General features: G+C 43.2%; 1 long non-coding RNA gene and 1 pseudogene across 1 annotated transcript; both read left to right on the forward strand.

Annotated features, from left to right (window-relative positions):
* The window catches only part of LOC133121421 (polymeric immunoglobulin receptor-like), an 86,820-nt pseudogene extending 80,514 nt beyond the window's left edge, over nucleotides 1-6,306 (forward strand).
* Nucleotides 6,307-7,747: 1,441 nt separating this feature from the next.
* On the forward strand, nucleotides 7,748-8,751 carry LOC133119043 (uncharacterized). The gene is made up of 3 exons (XR_009706480.1): nucleotides 7,748-7,838; nucleotides 8,370-8,429; nucleotides 8,671-8,751. It is a non-coding gene; the product is annotated as an uncharacterized LOC133119043 (long non-coding RNA).
* The last annotated feature ends 9,369 nt before the right edge of the window (nucleotides 8,752-18,120 follow it).

Raw genomic sequence — 18,120 nt, forward strand, 5'->3', positions numbered from 1 at the left:
GTCAGCACAGCATTAGTGAAGTGCAGTACACTGAGCACAGGAGTTTTACAGGCAGTAGGGGTCTCATAGGGGCCCTCTCAGCTCTGTCATGATCACACTCTCTTATCACAGCTCATCCTGTGTCTCCTTACAGAGGGAGTCCAGCCTCATGCAGGAGCAAGAGAGGACCGGAGCAAGGAGCTGACGGTACGGCCGTTTTACACTCTGCACTCTACCGAGAAGGCTGAGGGTCAGTGTCAGTGAGTGTCAGTTAGTGTCAGTCAGTATCAGTCAATGTCAGTGAGTGACAGTGAGTGTGGTCAATGTCAGTCAGTGTCAGTGAGTGTGGTCAGTGTCAGTCAGTGTCGGTCAATGTCAGTAAGTGTGGTCAATGTCAGTCAGTGTCAGTGAGTGTGGTCAGTGTCCGTGAGTGTCAGTCAGTGTGGTCAATGTCAGTCAGTGTCAGTGAGTGTGGTCAATGTCAGTCAGTGTCAGTCAGTGTCGGTCAATGTCAGTGAGTGTGGTCAATGTCAGTGAGTGTCAGTGAGTGTGGTCAGTGTCAGTGAGTGTGGTCAATGTCAGTCAGTGTCAGTCAGTGACAGTCAGTGTGGTCAATGTCAGTGAGTGTCAGTAAGTGTCAGTCAATGTCAGTCAGTGTCAGTGAGTGTGGTCAATGTCAGTCAGTGTCAGTCAGTGACAGTCAGTGTGGTCAATGTCAGTGAGTGTCAGTAAGTGTCAGTCAATGTCGGTCAATGTCAGTCAGTGTCAGTCAGTGTTAGTGAGTGTGGTCAATGTCAGTCAGTGTCAGTCAGTGTCAGTCAATGTCAGTCAGTGTCGGTCAATGTCAGTCAGTGTCAGTCAGTGTCGGTCAATGTCAGTTGGTGTCAGTGAATGTCAATCAAACTTCAATCAAAATTTGACCTGATCCGCAAAACACAGAACTGCAGAATGGAGAAGGACATACAGTGATTGTGGGGGTGTGGGCGTGTAGAAGAAATGACTGCTAGAGTACAGTGTGATAGTTCTTTATTCATATATACAGAAACGCTGCACTTATCAAACTAAACTACGTTCAGAAAAATCTTGAAAGTTGAATACTTTCAGCCACACTTTCAGTTTCTGGTTGGAGACACCTGCAAGACACCTGCAAGTCTATAGACACTTGTCTATAGACACAAGTAACGGTTTAACTGACAGAGACTAAGCTTCGTCTGGACAAGATTGTGTTTTCTATAGGACGAGCTTTTATCTTTGTTCATAGCAAAATGTGTGCATTTCTTTTTTTTATCTCTCTGTAGCTTGATGTTGTTTCACTGTTACTTGTTAATGGGCTGACTTGCTTGTCTCTGGTCCACCAGTTGAACGGCCCTTCTGTACAATATGAAAGGTAGAGGTCTGTACGGATAGACCAGCTGTTATGAGTTGAACGTTGTGTCTCTCCCCTGGCAGACTGCAGACCCTGAAGATGAAGTGACCTACAGCACAGTCTTCACCAACACACAGTCATCACCTCAGGAACTGCTATCCAAATCTGTGCATGTCCTGTTCTGTGCAGACCACACACTCATCTCACCGTTCTGCAGCTGATAGAGCCGGTGATGTCATTTACTGCTCAGTTGCCGGGCAGAACACACAGGTACGTTTTGATGGATTTACAGTTGATTTATTTTATAAATATGTTTCACTGATCATGAAATATCAGCACCAAAATGTCATGGGATACATATTAAAGCCATGTGCTGTGACTTGTGGAACTTGCATTTATTTTTTGTCCCTTTCACATTGACAAACATTCCTTTTCCTCTTTTTCGTTTAACCTTTCCTAGTTGTGCTCAAGCGTGCTCGTATTGGAATCCCAATTATCTTGATACCTTTGCGTTCATGTTCCCTGTCTGTTCAGTAGGGGGCAGCAACGTGACGAAAGAGTTACATACCAACAGGAATTTTGTCCATAAGCCCAAAGGAAGATGGCCTGGATGTTCAGCAACGTGTGGAACCTGAGGATTCCTATTTCAGAGCATCAAATACATCCATTGACCGCATTACAAATATTTGACTCTGCTTTTTCTTACTGGACAAAAAAAGACACCATCATTTTCCTATCTTGAAAAAAAACCATTGCCCTCTGCTGGACAGATTACAACGATCACATTTTTATTTAAAAGACCCCAGAGCATTCCCAACACAATCTCCCAGGAGCGCTAACAAATGACAAATTACCTATAGACTTTCAAATATATATCATTAAAAATAACAATAATATTGCCACTGAATAACAATTTAATGATGTAACTGTATTAATCATTTCAGTTTACAGTATAATAGAGGGGTGGGCAATTCTGGTCCTGGTGGGCCGGGGTGTATGCAGGTTTTTGTTTCCACCAATTACCCTGGCTAAATGAACTAATTGGCTGAATGCACCAATGCTGGTTTTCTCAAAGATTAGATCACAGTAAAACAGGGGACACAAGACCAGTCATCAAAAAATGCAGCTAAAATGTCAGATGTCATAAAAGGCTAATTATGTAATTAAGGCCAGAAGTTGGTGTGAAATCCAGAAATGGATATGGCGCTATTTGCCCACCTCGGGAATACATAAATACGAAATGATAATGATAGTTACCCTGCTCTGGCCACTGAGAGAGCACAGACTACAGAGTACGAGGGACCAAAGAGGTGGGCACTGAGAGGAACAGGAAGTGAGACTCACGCTAAAGGGAGCTGGAGTCTCTAACAGACACACACACCCGTCAGGCACATATGGCTCTCACTCTGATACTCTTCCTCTCCTTCCTCTTCCTCCCTGTGCTGCCAGGTAGGACTTGTTTCTCACACTGTATACTGAACTCTGGAGCATTGTAGCAGAGAGTCTGTGCCTGAAACTTGAATCAATGAGTTAAACTGAAGATTGTTGTTAACGGTACATCAAACTGCTATGATGTGGGTAAAATATATTTTTGCCATTGCTACAGACTTGGAATTCATGCGCACCTTTTTGTTTTGGCTCTTGGGCAGTTTACTGTATTTTAACCAATAATGTATAATTAATACAAATCTAACTTTAGAAATGCATTTTAAACTGTATACATGTGTGGCATTAATGGCAGTTTATATTTTTTGTTTGTTCAGAGAGGTTTTAATTAGCCCTTGCACTGCATTCTCCTTTTTTCTTTATTTCATGAGGATTAGCTGATAACAATTTCATTTTTGTGATTATTTTTGTTTCAAGTTGAGATGATCTTGTTCTGTAAGTGTCTGAATTGGCTTCAGAGCAGCTAAAATGGGTTGTGATCCTACTGTGTTGAGCAGAGGGTATTAAGGACAGGAAATAATGCTGTTTGTAGCTCTGCTAAAATAAAGAGAACTGAAAGAGTGGAAGGAAGGCACATCTGTGTGTGCGCTCCCTCTGAAAGTGTTGCATTTAAAACCACCTGTGATGACGTGTACTATGTCCTTCTCAAATATTTTAATTTAATGATGCCATAGAATCATTTTTGAAAGTCAATGATCTCATGAAATATCCAAGAAACGCTTCAAAATCAACTCCAGTGAAATATTTCCGTTGCTCTTCAGTAACAAAAAACATAAAAACAATTATATGGTATTGTCTTCACTTGGTGTTGACAATCAACCATTTTATTTTCACACAAGGACATCATAACAACCTGTCCAATGATGCATTCATTATAATACATTGGTGTGTTAGTGGTTTGTTATGGTGGATTACATTACATGTTATTTAGCTGACACTTTTATCCAAGGCACTTAGTTGATTAGACTAAGCAGGAGACAATCCCCCCTGAAGCAATGTGGGGTTAAGGGCCTTGCTCAAGGGCCCAACAGCTGAGTGAATCTTTTGTTGCTACCCTGGGGACTTACACGTACCTTAATCACTAGGCTACAGGCCACCCTTGAATTAGAATGAATTAGATTATTAGTGGTGTTCCCCTGTGTACTTTATTCAAACAGGAGAGAGAAAAGGGGAACAGATGGAGATGGTTGGGTGGAGGATTGAAACCCAAAACACACAGGACGGTTCACACTTAGCCTGAGAGTCAGCTGCCCTACAGACTGCACCACACTGTGCTCTGTAGAATACACCCACACTAATGATGTGTGTTTCTCTCTGCAGATGCTGACGGTGTGTTCACAATGAGTGAAGTAGTTGTACAGAGAGGAAGATCTGTCACCATCCCATGTCTCTATGATAGAGAATATGAAAGTCATGTGAAATACTGGTGTCATGGTTCAGTCTGGAATGTTTGTGAAACTGTAGTACGCACTGACTCTCCAACAGTTAAAGGTGAAACATCAATCACTGATGACCCCACCCATCATGTGTTCACTGTTACCATGAGAAAGCTTCAGGTGAAGGATTCTGGATATTACTGGTGTGCTGTAGAGATCCAGCGTGCTGGAGATAAGAAAGCATATCTGTACCTGTCAGTCACTGCAGGTAAGATGGCTGCAGCACACACTGCACTCAGTGAGACCTGCTTCCTCTTAATAACGGCATCTTCACTATTCCAGTGTTACCCAATCATACGCTGCGCAGAACTTTCTACTGCAGATTGCTGCACTGTGTGTAAATGAGTGATCTTACCTCTTATGCTAGCAGTATTAAATTCTTCCAGAACATGTAAAAGTCCAGGCAAGTCCTTGCTTCACTGCAGAACTATTGGAGTATTTGGACTCTGCACCTCCAGCAGAGTGGTGCCTTAATTGCATTATTTTGCTACACCATTCCCAGTCTGTATCCAAGACAGTATCAATACGACAGTTATTTACTTTGGTCTACAAGTGACTTGTAGAGTTTGTGTGTCAATGAATGTTGTATATTTTTGTGTTTATTCTGTGGTGTTCAGACACTCCTGGACTCTGGGTTGAGCAGCAGGAGGTGGCCGGTGTGGAAGGGGGCCATGTCAGTGTGCTGTGTCACTATAATGAACCGAGCAGCATGAAGAAGTGGTGCAGGATAGAGAGCACCTGTGTGGAAGTGAATCCTGGTGAATCTGGAAGATCAGAGATGACAGATGACCGCTCTGAAAAGGTCTTCCCTGTGACGGTGAGGGAGCTGAACATGGAGGACACAGGCTGGTATTGGTGTGCTGCTGGAAAACTACAGATCCCTGTTCACCTCACTGTCACTCAGAAAACTACAATGGCCACAGTCACCACATGTAAGGAACTCAAAACCAGCCTGTATAAGAATGCATTCTATCCTCAATTTTCCAATGATCTTTTCTTTCACTTTCTGTCAGTGAGGGTTGAGAGAAACAGAATGTTCTAAATGTCATGTTGTGAAACCCTTTGGTGCTAGCTAGTGCTCTCTCACAGACTGTAGGGTGCACACCAGTGCTGAGTTCTGTTCTTACCACAGTGTCACCACACTCATGCACCCATTCACACACACACACACACACACACACACACACACACACACACACACACACATACACACAAACACAGAAGCACACACATTCGCATTGAAACAGGCACACACATGCACACACAAATAAATGCAATGACACTATAAATAACACTATAAAATATTCATAAAAATTCTTAACTTAAGAGCAGTCGTCTGGCAGTCGGAGGGTTGACGGTTCGATCCCCCGCCCGGGCTGTGTCGAGCTGTCCCTGAGCAAGACACCTAACACCCAAAATGCTCCTGACGAGCTGGTCGGGGCCTTGCATGGCAGCCAATCGCCGTCGGTGTGTGAGTGTGTGTATGACTGGATGAATGGAGAAGCATCAATTGTACAGCGCTTTGGATAAAGGCACTATATAAATGCCTGCCATTGACCATTTACCTCCACTGTCTCTTCATAGCACCCCATTCTTCAGCATCTGCAGCACTAAGCACGTCTCTTCTGGTGACCACAGCAACCACAGCAGCAACATCCTCCAAGCCTTCAACCTCAAAGCATTCAACAGTCTCAACACCTCTCTCACCTGTTCCAGCAACAACTACATTTACTTACAATATAAGGTGTGGTATTCAGGACGGAAGAGCCAGTAAAATCTTCAAGTCAGTTTCTTTTTAAATCAAGAAGGTCAGTGTAAAAACAAAAGCATTAACATTAGTAAACTAGTAAAGTCTGTCTATTTTTTTATTTAAGTTGGTACTTTTCCTGACAAATGTGTCTCTAAAATCCCCCCTGTCTGAAAGTCAGTGAGGCCTCCTCCTGCAGACGTGCTCACTAAAGTCCAGATAACCAGGCCTCTCCAGCACTTATCAGCAGCACATGGCCCAGTGCATGCTGGGATATGGTACACGCTGCATGTACTTGGTGTCCCACATGACCCCTAGTGCTTCCATTTCCTTTTTCTCCACTCCCTGTTTATGGAGTCCAACAGTTTTCTCTGTGCATGTTTGGGCTTGTCTGTGCTCTTCTGAACTGACGGAGAAGGCTGCAGTACTGAGAGAGACTCCTGTGTCATTTGGGCATTTCAAATGGGCAGAAAATTTCACACACCCTGTTGCTGCTGTTCAGTCCTTCAGATCTCACAATCATCCTGATGGCACTAGGGATGCTGTTGCTGGTGGCAGCTGTTGCCACGGTTACCTGGAAGTTGTGTAAGAGACACAGTGAGTATCCACATGAAGTACGCTGAGTGTGAAAGAATATTGTGGGTGCTGTATATAGGAGCAGTCAGCACAGCATTAGTGAAGTGCAGTACACTGAGCACAGGAGTTTCACAGGCAGTAGGGGTCTCATAGGGGCCCTCTCAGCTCTGTCATGATCACACTCTCTTATCACAGCTCATCCTGTGTCTCCTTACAGAGGGAGTCCAGCCTCATGCAGGAGCAAGAGAGGACCGGAGCAACGAGCTGACGGTACGGCCGTTTTACACTCTGCACTCTGAGTGTCAGTTAGTGTCAGTCAGTATCAGTCAATGTCAGTGAGTGACAGTGAGTGTGGTCAATGTCAGTCAGTGTCAGTGAGTGTGGTCAGTGTCAGTCAGTGTCGGTCAATGTCAGTAAGTGTGGTCAATGTCAGTCAGTGTCAGTGAGTGTGGTCAGTGTCAGTCAGTGTCGGTCAATGTCAGTAAGTGTGGTCAATGTCAGTCAGTGTCAGTGAGTGTGGTCAGTGTCAGTCAGTGTCAGTGAGTGTCGGTCAATGTCAGTGAGTGTCAGTGAGTGTCAGTCAGTGTCGGTCAATGTCAGTCAGTGTCAGTGAGTGTCATTCAGTGTCGGTCAGTGTCAGTTAGTGTCAGTGAATGTCAATCAAACTTCAATCAAAATTTGACCTGATCCGCAAAACACAGAACTGCAGAATGGAGAAGGACATACAGTGATTGTGGGGGTGCGGGCGTGTAGAAGAAATGACTGCTAGAGTGCAGTGTGATAGTTCTTTATTCATATATACAGAAACGCTGCACTTATCAAACTAATCCACGTTCAGAAAAATCTTAAGTTGAATACTTTCAGCCACACTTTCAGTTTCTGGTTGGAGATGTCCAGTAGCAGCACCTGCAAGTCTATAGACACTAAGTAACGGTTTAACTGACACAGACTAAGCTTAGTCTGGACAAGATTGTGTTTTCTATAGGACGAGCTTTTATCTTTGTTCATAGCAAAATGTGTGCATTTGTTTTTTTTATCTCTTTGTAGCTTGATGTTGTTTCACTGTTACTTGTTAATGGGCTGACTTGCTTGTCTCTGGTCCACCAGTTGAACGGCCCTTCTGTACAATGTGAAAGGTAGAGGTCTGTACGGATAGACCAGCTGTTATGAGTTCAACGTTGTGTCTCTCCCCTGGCAGACTGCAGACCCTGAAGATGAAGTGACCTACAGCACAGTGTTCACCAACACACAGTCATCACCACACAGAATAAGTCCACATCAGTCACAGGTTGGGTAGCGGCTGGATTTCTCACACATTTATAAAGTGCCTTTGCAGAGAATCGTACTGTTAATATTCAGTCTCATCTCTTCCTTCCTGCATGTCTTTAGAGATCCTGTATTCCTTAGAAATCACACTGTATTTTGTTGATATACGGATAGTTTAATACGGATAGTAGCAAATATTACACTTGATCATAAGACAGCCTCTGTGCCTGCTTGTTGAGGGAAAATGTTCCAGAATGTTCACGAGTGAGTTAATGTTGTTCTCCTCTGCTCTGGTAGCAGTGGGAAACACGGACAGGGTTGGGGTCTGTTCAGTCAGGCAATGTAAAAAAGATATATATTTAAGTCAATATTTGACAATCGATTTATGTATCGATTAATGGGATCATCCTCAATGGGGAAGTTTTCACATAATGTACTTGAATTGACTGAATTGACTGAATGAAATTGAGCCGAAATTGAAATTGAAATTGAGCCGACCCCCTAACCGTAACCCAGCCCAGTAACAGAAACATGTTCCCCTTTACTGTCCCAGCCGTCGGAAAACCCTGCAGATGAGGTTCTGTACAGCTCACTCGTCTTGAAAAATCTACAGGTGAGATTGTTCATCATATCTCAGAGTCAGCTAGACAGCCAGTAAATATCCGAATTTAGAGTTGCACACTGATAAAGGTGAACATACTGTATATGTCTGATCAGGAGTTGTTTAACCTCGATTTGCTTCTTTACTTTAGACACACAGCACACAGGGTCAATTGCAGTGTGTAGCTGCAGTCTAAACTTTCACAGAACTCAGGAACTGCTATCCAAATCTGTGCATGTCCTGTTCTGTGCAGACCACACACTCATCTCACCGTTCTGCAGCTGATAGAGCCGGTGATGTCATTTACAGCTCAGTTGCCGGGCAGAACACACAGGTACGTTTTGATGGATTTACAGTTGATTTATTTTAGAAATATGTTTCACTGATCATGAAATATCAGCACCAAAATGTCATGGGATACATATTAAAGCCATGTGCTGTGACTTGTGGAACTTGCATTTATTTTTTGTCCCTTTCTCATTGACAAACATTCCTATTCCTCTTTTTCGTTTAACCTTTTCTAGTTGTGCTCAAGCGTGCTCATATTGGAACCCCAATTATCTTGATACCTTTGCGTTCATGTTCCCTGTCTGTTCAGTAGGGGGCAGCAACGTGACGAAAGAATTACATACCAACAGGAATTTTGTCCATAAGCCCAAAGGAAGATGGCCTGGATGTTCAGCAACGTGTGGAACCTGAGGATTCCTATTTCAGAGCATCAAATACATCCATTGACCGCATTACAAATATTTGACTCTGCTTTTTCTTACGGGACATTTTTCCTTGGCGATTTAAAAAAACCCCAGAGCATTCCCAACACAATCTCCCAGGAGCGCTAAAAAATGACAATTGCAATGACAAATTACCTATAGACTTTCAAATATACAGTCAGGTCCATAAATATTGGTACATCGACACAATTCTCCTTTTTTTGGCTCTATACTCCACCACAATGGATTTCAAATGAAAAGGACAAGATATGCTTTAACTGCAGACTTTCAGCTTTAATTTGAGGGTATTTACATCCAAATCAGGTGAACAGGAATTACAACAGTTTCTATATGTGCCTCCCACTTTTTAAGGGACCAAAAGTAATGGGACAATTGGCTGCTCAGCTGTTCCATGGCCAGGTGTGTGTTATTCCCTCATTATCTCATTTACAAGGAGCAGACAAAAGGTCTAGAGTTCATTTCAAGTGTGCTATTTGCATTTGGAATCTGTTGCTGTCAACTCTCAATATGAGATCCAAAGAGCTGTCACTATCAGTGAAGCAAGCCATCATTAGGCTGAAAAATCAAAACAAACCCATCAGAGAGATAGCAAAAACATTAGGTGTGGCCAAATCAACTGTTTGGAACATTCTTAAAAAGAAAGAATGCACCGGTGAGCTCAGCAACACCAAAAGACCCAGAAGACCACGGAAAACAACTGTGGTGGATGACAGAAGAATTATATCCCTGGTGAAGAAAAACCCCTTCACAACAGTTGGCCAGATCAAGAACACTCTCCAGGAGGTAGGTGTATGTGTGTCAAAGTCAACAATCAAGAGAAGACCAGAGTGAATACAGAGGGTTCACCACAAGATGTAAATCATTGGTGAGCCTCAAAAACACGAAGACCAGATTAGAGTTTGCCAAACAACATCTAAAAAAGCCTTTACAGTTCTGGAACAACATCCTATGGACAGATGAGACAAAGATCAACTTGTACCAGAATGATGGGAAGAGAAGAGTATGGAGAAGGAAAGGAACTGCTCATGATCCAAAACATACCACCTCATCAGTGAAGCATGGTGGTGGTCGTGTCATGGCATGGGCATGTATGGCTGCCAATGGAACTGGTTCCCTTGTATTTATTGATGATGTGACTGCTGACAAAAGCAGCAGGATGAATTCTGAAGTGTTTCGGGCAATATTATCTGCTCATATTCAGCCAAATGCTTCAGAACTCATTGGACGGTGCTTCACAGTGCAGATGGACAATGACCCGAAGCACACTGCGAAAGCAACCAAAGAGTTTTTTAAGGCAAAGAAGTGGAATGTTATGCAATGGCCAAGTCAATCACCTGACCCGAATCCGATTGAACATGCATTTCACTTGCTGAAGACAAAACTGAAGGGAAAATGCCCCAAGAACAAGCAGGAACTGAAGACAGTTGCAGTAGAGGCCTGGCAGAGCATCACCAGGGATGAAACCCAGCGTCTGGTGATGTCTATGCGTTCCAGACTTCAGGCTGTAATTGCCTGCAAGGATTCCTCCACCGTTCACCTGATTTGGATGTAAATACCCTCAAATTAAAGCTGAAAGTCTGCAGTTGAAGCATATCTTGTTCGTTTCATTTCAAATCCATTGTGGTGGTGTATAGAGCCAAAAAGAGGAGAATTGTGTTGATGTCCCAATATTTATGGACCTGACTGTATATCATTAAAAATAACAATAATATTGCCACTGAATAACAATTTAATGATGTCACTGTATTTCAGTTTACAGTATAATAGGGGGGTGGGCAATTCTGGTCCTGGTGGGCCAGGGTGTATGCAGGTTCTTGTTTCCACCAATTACCCTGGCTAAATTACCTAATTGGCTGAATGCACCAATGCTGGTTTTCTCAAAGTAAAACAGGGAACACAAGACCAGTCATCAAAAAATGTACTGCAGCTAAAATGTCAGATGTCATAAAAGGCTAATTATGTAATTAAGGCCAGAAGTTGGTATGAAATCCAGAAATGGATATGGCGCTATTTGCCCACCTCTGGAATACATAAATATGAAATGATAATGATAGTTACCCTGCTCTGGCCACTGAGAGAGCACAGACTACGAGGGACCAAAGAGGTGGGCACTGAGAGGAACAGGAAGTGAGACTCACGCTAAAGGGAGCTGGAGTCTAACAGACACACACACCCCTCAGGCACATATGGCTCTTACTCTGATACTCTTCCTCTCCATCCTCTTCCTCACTGTGCTGCCAGGTAGGACTTGTTTCTCACACTGTATACTGAACTCTGGAGCATTGTAGCAGAGAGACTGTCTGTGCCTGAAACTTGAATCAATGAGTTAAACTGAAGATTGTTGTTAACGGTACATCAAACTGCTATGATGTGGGTAAAATATATTTTTGCCATTGCTACAGACTTGGAATTCATGCGCACCTTTTTGTTTTGGCTCTTGGGCAGTTTACTGTATTTTAACCAATAATGTATAATTAATACAAATCTAACTTTAGAAATGCATTTTAAACTGTATGCTTGTGTGGCATTAATGGCAGTTTATATTTTTTGTTTATTCAGAGAGGCTTTAATTAGCCCTTCCACTGCATTCTCCTTTTTTCTTTATTTCATGAGGATTAGCTGATAACAATTTCATTTTTGTGATTATTTTTGTTCACCAAAAAAGGAAGTTGAGTTGATCTTGTTCTGTAAGTGTCTGAATTGGCTTCAGAGCAGCTAAAATGGGTTGTGTGCCTACTGTGTTGAGCAGAGGGTATTCAGCACAGGAAATAATGCTGTTTGTAGCTCTGCTAAAATAAAGAGAACTGAAAGAGTGGAAGGAAGGCACATCTGTGTGTGCGCTCCCTCTGAAAGTGTTGCATTTAAAACCACCTGTGACGGTATGTTCTATGTTCTTCTCAAATATCATTGTTTTCGTTTTGTGATGCCATAGTATAATTTTTGAAAGTCAATGATCTCATGAAATATCCAAGAAACGCTTCAAAATCAACTCCAGTGAAATATTTCCCTTGCTCTTCAGTAACAAAAAACATAAAAGCAATTATATGGTATTGTCTTCACTTGGTGTTGACAATCAACCATTTTATTTTCATACAAGGACATCATAACAACCTGCCCAATGATGCATTCATTATAATACATTGGTGTGTTCGTGGTTTGTTAGGGTGGATTACATTACATGTTATTTAGCTGACACTTTTATCCAAGGCACTTAGTTGATAAGCCTAAGCAGGGGACAGTCCCCCCTGAAGTAATGTGGGGTTAAGGGCCTTGCTCAAGGGCCCAACAGCTGAGCGAATCTTTTGTTGCTACCCTGGGGACTTACACGTACCTTAACCACTAGGCTACAGGCCACCCTTGAATTAGAATGAGTTATAGTATTAGTGGTGTTCCCCTGTGTACTTTATTCAAACAGGAGAGAGAAAAGGGGAACAGATGGAGATGGTTGGGTGGAGGATTGAAACCCAAAACACACAGGACGGGTCACACTTAGCCTGAGAGTCAGCTGCCCTGCAGACAGCACCACACTGTGCTCTGTAGAATACACCCACACTGATGATGTGTGTGTTTCTCTCTGCAGATGCTGACGGTGTGTACACAGTGAGTGAAGTAGTTGTACAGAGAGGAAGATCTGTCACCATCCTTTGTGTCTATGATAGAGAATATGAAAGTCATGTGAAATACTGGTGTCATGGTTCAGACTGGAATGTTTGTGAAACTGTAGTACGCACTGACTCTCCAACAGTTAAAGGTGAAACATCAATCACTGATGACCCCACCCATCATGTGTTCACTGTTACCATGAGAAAGCTTCAGGTGAAGGATTCTGGATCTTACTGGTGTGCTGTAGAGATCCAGGGCGCTGGAGATAAGGGAGCATATCTGTACCTGTCAGTCACTGCAGGTAAGATGGCTGCAGCACACACTGCACTCAGTGAGACCTGCTTCCTCTTAATAACGGCATCTTCACTATTCCAGTGTTACCCAATCATACGCTGCGCAGAACTTTCTACTGCAGACTGCTGCACTGTGGGTAAATGAGTGATCTTACCTCTCATGCTAGCAGTATTAAATTCTTCCAGAACATGTAAAAGTCCAGGCAAGTCCTTGCTTCACTGCAGAACTATTGGAGTATTTGGACTCTGCACCTCCAGCAGAGTGGTGCCTTAATTGCATTATTTTGCTACACCATTCCCAGTCTGTATCCAAGACAGTATCAATACGACAGTTATTTACTTTGGTCTACAAGTGACTTGTAGAGTTTGTGTGTCAATGAATGTTGTATATTTTTGTGTTTATTCTGTGGTGTTCAGACACTCCTGGACTCTGGGTTGAGCAGCAGGAGGTGGCCGGTGTGGAAGGGGGCCATGTCAGTGTGCTGTGTCACTATAATGAACCGAGCAGCATGAAGAAGTGGTGCAGGATAGAGAGCACCTGTGTGGAAGTGAATCCTGGTGAATCTGGAAGATCAGAGATGACAGATGACCGCTCTGAAAAGGTCTTCCCTGTGACGGTGAGGGAGCTGAACATGGAGGACACAGGCTGGTATTGGTGTGCTGCTGGAAAACTACAGATCCCTGTTCACCTCACTGTCACTCAGAAAACGACAATGGCCACAGTCACCACATGCAAGGAACTCAAAACCAGCCTGTATAAGAATGCATTCTATCCTCAATTTTCCAATGATCTTTTCTTTCACTTTCTGTCAGTGAGGGTTGAGAGAAACAGAATGTTCTAAATGTCATGTTGTGAAACCCTTTGGTGCTAGCTAGTGCTCTCTCACAGACTGTAGGGTGCACACCAGTGCTGAGTTCTGTTCTTACCACAGTGTCACAACACTCATGCACCCATTCACACACACACACACACACACACACACACACACACACACACACACATACACACAAACACAGAAGCACACACATTCGCATTGAAACAGGCACACACATGCACACACAAATAAATGCAATGACACTATAAATAACACCATAAAATATTCATAAAAATTCTTAACTTAAGAGCAGTCGTCTGGCAGTCGGAGGGTTGCCGGTTCGATCCCCCGCCCGGGCTGTGTCGAGCTGTCCCTGAGCAAGACACCTAACACCCAAAATGCTCCTGACGAGCTGGTCGGGGCCTTGCATGGCAGCCAATCGCCGTCGGTGTGTGAGTGTGTGTATGACTGGATGAATGGAGAAGCATCAATTGTACAGCGCTTTGGATAAAGGCACTATATAAATGCCTGCCATTGACCATTTACCTCCACTGTCTCTTCATAGCACCCCATTCTTCAGCATCTGCAGCACTAAGCACGTCTCTTCTGGTGACCACAGCAACCACAGCAGCAACATCCTCCAAGCCTTCAACCTCAAAGCATTCAACAGTCTCAACACCTCTCTCACCTGTTCCAGCAACAACTACATTTACTTACAATATAAGGTGCGGTATTCAGGACGGAAGAGCCAGTAAAATCTTCAAGTCAGTTTCTTTTTAAATCAAGAAGGTCAGTGTAAAAACAAAAGCATTAACATTAGTAAACTAGTAAAGTCTGTCTATTTTTTTATTTAAGTTGGTACTTTTCCTGACAAATGTGTCTCTAAAATCCCCCCTGTCTGAAAGTCATTGAGGCCTCCTCCTGCAGACGTGCTCACTAAAGTCCAGATAACCAGGCCTCTCCAGCACTTATCAGCAGCACATGGCCCAGTGCATGCTGGGATATGGTACACGCTGCATGTACTTGGTGTCCCACATGACCCCTAGTGCTTCCATTTCCTTTTTCACTACCTGTTTATGGAGTCCAACAGTTTTCTCTGTGCATGTTTGGGCTTGTCTGTGCTCTTCTGAACTGATGGAGAAGGCTGCAGTACTCAGAGAGACTCCAGTGTCATTTGGGCATTTCAAATGGGCAGAACATTTCACACACCCTGTTGCTGCTGTTCAGTCCTTCAGATCTCACAATCATCCTGATGGCACTAGGGATGCTGTTGCTGGTGGCAGCTGTTGCCACGGTTACCTGGAAGTTGTGTAAGAGACACAGTGAGTATCCACATGAAGTACGCTGAGTGTGAAAGAATATTGTGGGTGCTGTATATAGGAGCAGTCAGCACAGCATTAATGAAGTGCAGTACACTGAGCACAGGAGTTTCACAGGCAGTAGGGGTCTCATAGGGGCCCTCTCAGCTCTGTCATGATCACACTCTCTTATCACAGCTCATCCTGTGTCTCCTTACAGAGGGAGTCCAGCCTCACACAGGAGCAAGAGAGGACCGGAGCAACGAGCTGACGGTACGGCCGTTTTACACTCTGCACTCTGAGTGTCAGTTAGTGTCAGTCAGTATCAGTCAATGTCAGTCAGTGTCAGTGAGTGTGGTCAATGTCAGTCAGTGTCAGTGAGTGTCAGTTAGTGTCAGTCAGTATCAGTCAATGTCAGTGAGTGACAGTGAGTGTGGTCAATGTCAGTCAGTGTCAGTGAGTGTGGTCAGTGTCAGTCAGTGTCGGTCAATGTCAGTAAGTGTGGTCAATGTCAGTCAGTGTCAGTGAGTGTGGTCAGTGTCAGTCAGTGTCAGTGAGTGTCGGTCAATGTCAGTGAGTGTCAGTGAGTGTCAGTCAGTGTCGGTCAATGTCAGTCAGTGTCAGTGAGTGTCATTCAGTGTCGGTCAGTGTCAGTTAGTGTCAGTGAATGTCAATCAAACTTCAATCAAAATTTGACCTGATCCGCAAAACACAGAACTGCAGAATGGAGAAGGACATACAGTGATTGTGGGGGTGCGGGCGTGTAGAAGAAATGACTGCTAGAGTACAGTGTGATAGTTCTTTATTCATATATACAGAAACGCTGCACTTATCAAACTAATCTACGTTCAGAAAAATCTTAAGTTGAATACTTTCAGCCACACTTTCAGTTTCTGGTTGGAGATGTCCAGTAGCAGCACCTGCAAGTCTATAGACACTAAGTAACGGTTTAACTGACACAGACTAAGCTTAGTCTGGACAAGATTGTGTTTTCTATAGGACGAGCTTTTATCTTTGTTCATAGCAAAATGTGTGCATTTGTTTTTTTTATCTCTTTGTAGCTTGATGTTGTTTCACTGTTACTTGTTAATGGGCTGACTTGCTTGTCTCTGGTCCACCAGTTGAATGGCCCTTCTGTACAATGTGAAAGGTAGAGGTCTGTACGGATAGACCAGCTGTTATGAGTTCAACGTTGTGTCTCTCCCCTGGCAGACTGCAGACCCTGAAGATGAAGTGACCTACAGCACAGTGTTCACCAACACACAGTCATCACCACACAGAATAAGTCCACATCAGTCACAGGTTGGGTAGCGGCTGGATTTCTCACACATTTATAAAGTGCCTTTGCAGAGAATCGTACTGTTAATATTCAGTCTCATCTCTTCCTTCCTGCATGTCTTTAGAGATCCTGTATTCCTTAGAAATCACACTGTATTTTGTTGATATACGGATAGTTTAATACGGATAGTAGCAAATATTACACTTGATCATAAGACAGCCTCTGTGCCTGCTTGTTGAGGGAAAATGTTCCAGAATGTTCACGAGTGAGTTAATGTTGTTCTCCTCTGCTCTGGTAGCAGTGGGAAACACGGACAGGGTTGGGGTCTGTTCAGTCAGGCAATGTAAAAAAGATATATATTTAAGTCAATATTTGACAATCGATTTATGTATCGATTAATGGGATCATCCTCAATGGGGAAGTTTTCACATAATGTACTTGAATTGACTGAATGAAATTGAGCCGAAATTGAAATTGAAATTGAGCCGACCCCCTAACCGTAACCCAGCCCAGTAACAGAAACATGTTCCCCTTTACTGTCCCAGCCGTCGGAAAACCCTGCAGATGAGGTTCTGTACAGCTCACTCGTCTTGAAAAATCTACAGGTGAGATTGTTCATCATATCTCAGAGTCAGCTAGACAGCCAGTAAATATCAGAATTTAGAGTTGCACACTGATAAAGGTGAACATACTGTATATGTCTGATCAGGAGTTGTTTAACCTCGATTTGCTTCTTTACTTTAGAGACACAGTACACAGGGTCAATTGCAGTGTGTAGCTGCAGTCTAAACTTTCACAGAACTCAGGAACTGCTACCCAAATCTGTGCATGTCCTGTTCTGTGCAGACCACAAACTCATCTCACCGTTCTGCAGCTGATAGAGCCAGTGATGTCATTTACTGCTCAGTTGCCGGGCAGAACACACAGGTACGTTTTGATGGATTTACAGTTGATTTATTTTATAAATATGTTTCACTGATCAAGAAATATCAGCACCAAAATGTCATGGGATACATATTAAAGCCATGTGCTGTGACTTGTGGAACTTGCATTTATTTTTAGTCCCTTTCACATTGACAAACATTCCTATTCCTCTTTTTCGTTTAACCTTTTCTAGTTGTGCTCAAGCGTGCTCGTATTGGAACCCCAATTATCTTGATACCTTTGCGTTCATGTTCCCTGTCTGTTCAGTAGGGGGCAGCAACGTGACGAAAGAGTTACATACCAACAGGAATTTTGTCCATAAGCCCAAAGGAAGAGGCCTGGATGTTCAGCAACGTGTGGAACCTGAGGATTCCTATTTCAGAGCATCAAATACATCCATTGACCGCATTACAAATATTTGACTCCGCTTTTTCTTGCTGGACAAAAAAAGACGCCATCATTTTCCTAACTTGAAAAGGAACCATCGCCCTCTGCTGGACAGATTAGAACGATCACATTTTTCCTCTGCGATTTAAAAAACCCCAGAGCATTCCCAACACAATCTCCTAGGAGCGCTAACAAATGACAATTACAATGACAAATTGCCTATAGACTTTCACATATATATCATTAAAAATAACAATAATATTGCCACTGAATAACAATTTAATGATGTCACTGTATTTCAGTTTACAGTATAATAGAGGGGTGGGCAATTCTGGTCCTGGTGCGCCGGGGTGTATGCAGGTTTTTGTTTCCA

This window comes from Conger conger, chromosome 2 (assembly GCF_963514075.1).
Source record: "Conger conger chromosome 2, fConCon1.1, whole genome shotgun sequence".
Taxonomy (NCBI): Eukaryota; Metazoa; Chordata; class Actinopteri; order Anguilliformes; family Congridae; genus Conger; species Conger conger.